Source organism: Harmonia axyridis, chromosome X (genome assembly GCF_914767665.1).
Source record: "Harmonia axyridis chromosome X, icHarAxyr1.1, whole genome shotgun sequence".
In the NCBI taxonomy this organism is placed as follows: domain Eukaryota; kingdom Metazoa; phylum Arthropoda; class Insecta; order Coleoptera; family Coccinellidae; genus Harmonia; species Harmonia axyridis.
Window position 1 is genome coordinate 33972627 of NC_059508.1, and position 7500 is coordinate 33980126.

The window sequence follows — 7500 nt, forward strand, 5'->3', positions numbered from 1 at the left end:
CGATCAGAAAATCCGCCGATGCATGTCGTTAACACCTAGTCCGCCTCGTCCGATCGATCGAGGCCGTTTCGACCGTTCGCCGCGCCTACTAGAGCTGATTTCTTCGGACTCCGATCAGAAAATCCGCCGATGCATGTCGTTAACACCTAGTCCGCCTCGTCCGATCGATCTAGGCCGTCTCGAACCACCCATCGCGCATCGAAAGTCGCATCTCTCGAACTCCGATCCGGAAATCGGCCGATGCATCACGTTAACTATTTCTTATATATCTAATATAATATACATGGAGACGGTAAGAATTCTTTTAATCGAAGATATACATATACTTCTCATCAATATCCAAAAGCTTATCGAAAAATAAATTACTCAACTTTTACGTGAAGAATCGTTCACCCAAACCTTATCCCCTATATATGTCAGGAGAACCCAAGGTTCCCCTCCAGACACGATTTAGCAAACTTTTCCCGATCGATCCGACCCACCGAGGCCGTCTCGACCGTCCGCTGCGCCTACTAGGGCCGATTTCTTCGGACTCCGATCAGAAAATATACCGATGCATGTCGTTAACACCTAGTCCGCCTCGTCCGATCTATCTAAACAGTCTCGACGCACCCAACACTCTTTCAAAGTCGGATTACTCGGACTCAATCTGAAAATGGACCGATGCATGACGTCAACACTTAGCCCGCCTCGTCTGATCTATCTAAGCCATCTCGACCCACCCAACACGCCTTCCAAGTCGGATCACTCGGACTTCGATCTGAAAATCTCCGGACTCATTTTTATGAATATCCCCAGTCAGTAAGAACGTTATTTCGCCAATATATACCAACAATAAACCATATTCCAATAGCTGAACCAAAAATATAATTCCCGATCCAAACGTTCTGCATCGCCCAACGCGACCACCTTCCCTATATATGTCAGGAGAGCACAGGGTTCCCCTCCAGACAACACTTACGCTCTATCCCCGACTCTCGGTCGATCGATAGGCCAGGTCAGCGGTGTCTGTTTCGGCCGAAGCTCGGACTTTGGTCAAAATGTTCCGATACAAAATTTGAACCAAGATAGATACAGATATGATTCCTTCTTAAATATACGTTGATTATCGAACAGAATATGGTAAATATTTTGCGATGACCGAGGATTTCATGAATTTTTTTTTTTTTTTGAAAAAATTTTCTGTTATCGGAATTTCCTTAAATTTCATTTGGTTGCCTCCTAATGCTTATTAAAAATGATAACCAACAATCAGAATCATTATTTATCATTTATTTCAATTTTTATAATGAAAAACGTTCACGTCCTTTCGCGCCTCTCGATCGTCGTTTACGTGATGCATCGGTCAGCCCTAGTTTACGTGGTGCATCGGTAAGATCGAGTTCACGTTCTGCATCGGTCTGCCCGAGTTTACGTGGTGCATCGGTAAGATCGAGATTACGTGGTGCATCGGTAAGATCGAGTTCACGTTCTGCATCGGTCTGCCTGAGTTTACGTGGTGCATCGGTATGATCGAGTTTACGTTCTGCATCGGTGTGATCTAGTTTACGTTGTGCATCGGTAAGATCGAGATTACGTGAAGCATCGGTATGATCGAGTTTACGTTCTGCATCGGTCTGGACTCTGAGATATATTTTCGACGTGAAAATGTTCCGATACAACTTTTGAACCAGGATAGTTAGAGAGATGATTTTTTCTGGGATGTACGTTGATTGGGGAATGGATTGTGGAAAATAACTTGCCATGACCGAGGTGTTCTCGAATTTTTTTTTTTTTTCGAAAAATATTTTCTGATTTTTGATTTTACTCAAATTTGATTTCGTTGCCTTCTAATGTGTTCTAAAAGAGTAAATCAGTAATCAGAATCGAAAAATATTTTTCGGATTTTTTTTTTTTTGAAAAAAAATTTTCTGATTTTGGAATTTCCTCAAATTTGATTTGGTTGCCTTCTAATGTGTTTTTAAAGCGTAAATCAGTAATCAGAATCAATATTCATTGTCGACTTTAATTTTTATAAGGAAAAATGTTCACGTCCTTAAACGCCTCCCCATCATTAGCCCGAGTCCAAGTCGATGTCAGTCCCGAGCGGACGGTGTCAGATACTACCTATCGCCCCGGTCTGGACTTGGCGAGGTATTTCGACGTGAAATGTTCCGATACAACTTTTGAACCAGGATAGTTAGAGAGATGATTTCTTCTATGTTGTACGTTGATTGTGGAATGGATTGTGGGAAATAACTTGCCATGACCCAGGCGTTCTTGAATTTTTTTTTTTTTCGAAAAAAATTTTCTGATCTTGAAATTTCCTCAAATCTGATTGCGTTGCCTTCTAATGTGTACTAAAAGAGTAAATCAGTAATCAGAATCAATATTCATTGTCGACTTTAATTTTTATAAGGAAAAATGTTCACGTCCTTAAACGCCTCTCCATCGTTACCCCCGACTCCAAGACGATGTTAGACCGGAGCGGACGGTGTCAAATGCGACCGATCTCCCCGGTCTGGACTTAGCGAGATATTCCGACGTGAAATGTTCCGATACAAAAATTTAACTGTGATAGTTAGAGAGATGGTTCCTTTTGTGATGTACGTTGATTGTGTAATAGAATATGGAAATAAACTTGAGATGACCGAGGTCTTCTGGGATTTTTTTTTTTTTTCGAAAAAAATTTTTCGATTTCGGAAATCCCTCAAATTTCATTGAGATATGTCCTAATGTGTTCTTAAAACTTAAATCAACAATCAGAATTAATATCCAAAAGTTATTTCATTTTTTATAAGGAAAAACGTTCACGTCCTTTCCGCTCCCAAAAAGTGAGATATCATAGAAAATATCGCTATATTTGTTGTTTACGGCCATACCACGCTGAAATTGCCAGTTCTCGTCAGAACACTGAAGCCAAGCAGCGTCGGGCGCGGTTAGTACTTGGATGGGTGACCGCTTGGGAACACCGCGTGCTGTAAGCTTTTTTTTTACGTTCTGCATCGGTCTGCCGAGATAACGTGGTGCATCGGTATGATCGAGTTTACGTTCTGCATCGGTAAGATCGAGATTACGTGATGCATCGGTAAGATTGAGATTACGTGGTGCATCGGTAAGATCGAGTTTACGTGGTGCATCGGTAAGATCCAATTCACGTTCTGCATCGGTAAGATCCAGTTCACGTGGTGCATCGGTAAGATCGAGATTACGTGGTGCATCGGTAAGATCGAGTTTACGTGGTGCATCGGTAAGATCCAATTCACGTTCTGCATCGGTAAGATCCAGTTCACGTGGTGCATCGGTAAGATCGAGATTACGTGGTGCATCGGTAAGATCGAGTTTACGTGGTGCATCGGTAAGATCCAATTCACGTTCTGCATCGGTAAGATCCAGTTCACGTGGTGCATCGGTAAGATTGAGATTACGTGGTGCATCGGTAAGATCGAGTTTACGTGGTGCATCGGTAAGATCCAATTCACGTTCTGCATCGGTAAGATCCAGTTCACGTGGTGCATCGGTAAGATCGAGATTACGTGGTGCATCGGTAAGATCGAGTTTACGTGGTGCATCGGTAAGATCCAATTCACGTTCTGCATCGGTAAGATCCAGTTCACGTGGTGCATCGGTAAGATTGAGATTACGTGGTGCATCGGTAAGATCCAGTTCACGTGGTGCATCGGTAAGATGGAGATTACGTGGTGCATCGGTAAGATCGAGATTACGTGGTGCATCGGTAAGATCTACTTTACGTTCTGCATCGGTCTGCCCTTGTTTACGTGGTGCATCGGTAAGATCGAGATTACGTGAAGCATCGGTATGATCGAGTTTACGTTCTGCATCGGTCTGCCCGATATTACGTGGTGCATCGGTCTGCCCTAGTTTACGTGGTGCATCGGTTTGGACTTAGAGATATATTTTCGACGTGAAAATGTTCCGATACAACTTTTGAACCAGGATAGTTAGAGAGATGATTTTTTCTGGGATGTACGTGGATCGGGGAATGGATTGTGGGAAATAACTTGCCATGACCGAGGTGTCCTCGAATTTTTTTTTTTTTCGAAAAAAATTTTCTGATTGTGGAATTTTCTCAAATTTGATTTGGTTGCCTCCTAATGTGTTCTAAAAGAGTAAATCAGTAATCGGAATCGAAAAATATTTTTCGGATTTTTTTTTTTTTCGAAAAAAATTTTCTGATCGTGGAATTTCCTCAAATTCGATTTGGTTGCCTTCTAATGTGTTTTTAAAGCGTAAATCAGTAATCAGAATCAATATTCATTGTCGACTTTAATTTTTATAAGGAAAAATGTTCACGTCCTTAAACGCCTCCCCATCATCAGCCCGAGTCCAAGTCGATGTCAGTCCCGAGCGGACGGTGTCAGATACTACCTATCGCCGAGGTCTGGACTTGGCGAGATATTACGACGTGAAATGTTCCGATACAACTTTTGAACCAGGATAGTTAGAGAGATGATTTCTTCTATGTTGTACGTTGATTGTGGAATGAAATACGGAAAATAACTCGCCATGACCGAGGTGATTACGATTTTTTTTTTTTTTCGAAAAAAATTTTCTGATCGTGGAATTTTCTCAAATTTGATTTGGTTGCCTCCTTATATGTTCTAGTAGCGATAATCAACAATCAGAATCAAAATCCATGGTCGGGTTTGATTTTTATAAGGAAAAATGTTCACGTCCTTTTTTACAACCCCGACTCATTGACGATGTTAGAACCGAGCCGGCGGTGTCAGATACGACCGATCGCCCCGGTCCCGATCGTCATTTACGTTGTGCATCGGTCTGCCCGAGATTACGTGGTGCATCGGTATGATCGAGTTTACGTGGTGCATCGGTAAGATCCAATTCACGTTCTGCATCGGTAAGATCCAATTCACGTTCTGCATCGGTAAGATCCAGTTCACGTGGTGCATCGGTAAGATGGAGATTACGTGGTGCATCGGTAAGATCGAGATTACGTGGTGCATCGGTAAGATCTACTTTACGTTCTGCATCGGTCTGCCCTTGTTTACGTGGTGCATCGGTAAGATCGAGATTACGTGAAGCATCGGTATGATCGAGTTTACGTTCTGCATCGGTCTGCCCGATATTACGTGGTGCATCGGTCTGCCCTAGTTTACGTGGTGCATCGGTTTGGACTTAGAGATATATTTTCGACGTGAAAATGTTCCGATACAACTTTTGAACCAGGATAGTTAGAGAGATGATTTTTTCTGGGATGTACGTGGATCGGGGAATGGATTGTGGGAAATAACTTGCCATGACCGAGGTGTCCTCGAATTTTTTTTTTTTTCGAAAAAAATTTTCTGATTGTGGAATTTTCTCAAATTTGATTTGGTTGCCTCCTAATGTGTTCTAAAAGAGTAAATCAGTAATCGGAATCGAAAAATATTTTTCGGATTTTTTTTTTTTTCGAAAAAAATTTTCTGATCGTGGAATTTCCTCAAATTCGATTTGGTTGCCTTCTAATGTGTTTTTAAAGCGTAAATCAGTAATCAGAATCAATATTCATTGTCGACTTTAATTTTTATAAGGAAAAATGTTCACGTCCTTAAACGCCTCCCCATCATCAGCCCGAGTCCAAGTCGATGTCAGTCCCGAGCGGACGGTGTCAGATACTACCTATCGCCGAGGTCTGGACTTGGCGAGATATTACGACGTGAAATGTTCCGATACAACTTTTGAACCAGGATAGTTAGAGAGATGATTTCTTCTATGTTGTACGTTGATTGTGGAATGAAATACGGAAAATAACTCGCCATGACCGAGGTGATTACGATTTTTTTTTTTTTTCGAAAAAAATTTTCTGATCGTGGAATTTTCTCAAATTTGATTTGGTTGCCTCCTTATATGTTCTAGTAGCGATAATCAACAATCAGAATCAAAATCCATGGTCGGGTTTGATTTTTATAAGGAAAAATGTTCACGTCCTTTTTTACAACCCCGACTCATTGACGATGTTAGAACCGAGCCGGCGGTGTCAGATACGACCGATCGCCCCGGTCCCGATCGTCATTTACGTTGTGCATCGGTCTGCCCGAGATTACGTGGTGCATCGGTATGATCGAGTTTACGTGGTGCATCGGTAAGATCCAATTCACGTTCTGCATCGGTAAGATCCAATTCACGTTCTGCATCGGTAAGATCCAGTTCACGTGGTGCATCGGTAAGATGGAGATTACGTGGTGCATCGGTAAGATCGAGATTACGTGGTGCATCGGTAAGATCTACTTTACGTTCTGCATCGGTCTGCCCTTGTTTACGTGGTGCATCGGTAAGATCGAGATTACGTGAAGCATCGGTATGATCGAGTTTACGTTCTGCATCGGTCTGCCCGATATTACGTGGTGCATCGGTCTGCCCTAGTTTACGTGGTGCATCGGTTTGGACTTAGAGATATATTTTCGACGTGAAAATGTTCCGATACAACTTTTGAACCAGGATAGTTAGAGAGATGATTTTTTCTGGGATGTACGTGGATCGGGGAATGGATTGTGGGAAATAACTTGCCATGACCGAGGTGTCCTCGAATTTTTTTTTTTTTCGAAAAAAATTTTCTGATTGTGGAATTTTCTCAAATTTGATTTGGTTGCCTCCTAATGTGTTCTAAAAGAGTAAATCAGTAATCGGAATCGAAAAATATTTTTCGGATTTTTTTTTTTTTCGAAAAAAATTTTCTGATCGTGGAATTTCCTCAAATTCGATTTGGTTGCCTTCTAATGTGTTTTTAAAGCGTAAATCAGTAATCAGAATCAATATTCATTGTCGACTTTAATTTTTATAAGGAAAAATGTTCACGTCCTTAAACGCCTCCCCATCATCAGCCCGAGTCCAAGTCGATGTCAGTCCCGAGCGGACGGTGTCAGATACTACCTATCGCCGAGGTCTGGACTTGGCGAGATATTACGACGTGAAATGTTCCGATACAACTTTTGAACCAGGATAGTTAGAGAGATGATTTCTTCTATGTTGTACGTTGATTGTGGAATGAAATACGGAAAATAACTCGCCATGACCGAGGTGATTACGATTTTTTTTTTTTTTCGAAAAAAATTTTCTGATCGTGGAATTTTCTCAAATTTGATTTGGTTGCCTCCTTATATGTTCTAGTAGCGATAATCAACAATCAGAATCAAAATCCATGGTCGGGTTTGATTTTTATAAGGAAAAATGTTCACGTCCTTTTTTACAACCCCGACTCATTGACGATGTTAGAACCGAGCCGGCGGTGTCAGATACGACCGATCGCCCCGGTCCCGATCGTCATTTACGTTGTGCATCGGTCTGCCCGAGATTACGTGGTGCATCGGTCTGGACTTAGAGATATATTTTCGACGTGAAAATGTTCCGATACAACTTTTGAACTAGGATAGTTAGAGAGATGATTTTTTCTGGGATGTACGTTGATTGGGGAATGGATTGTGGGAAATAACTTGCCATGACCGAGGTGTTCTCGAATTTTTTTTTTTTTTTCGAAAAAAATTTTCTGATTGTGGAATTTTC

General features: G+C 41.6%; 1 non-coding gene across 1 annotated transcript; it reads left to right on the plus strand.

The window, feature by feature from the left end:
• The first annotated feature begins 2847 nt into the window (after positions 1 to 2847).
• On the plus strand, positions 2848 to 2966 carry LOC123688013. Its single transcript, XR_006749712.1, has one exon. It is a non-coding gene; the product is annotated as a 5S ribosomal RNA (ribosomal RNA).
• Positions 2967 to 7500: the final 4534 nt, after the last annotated feature.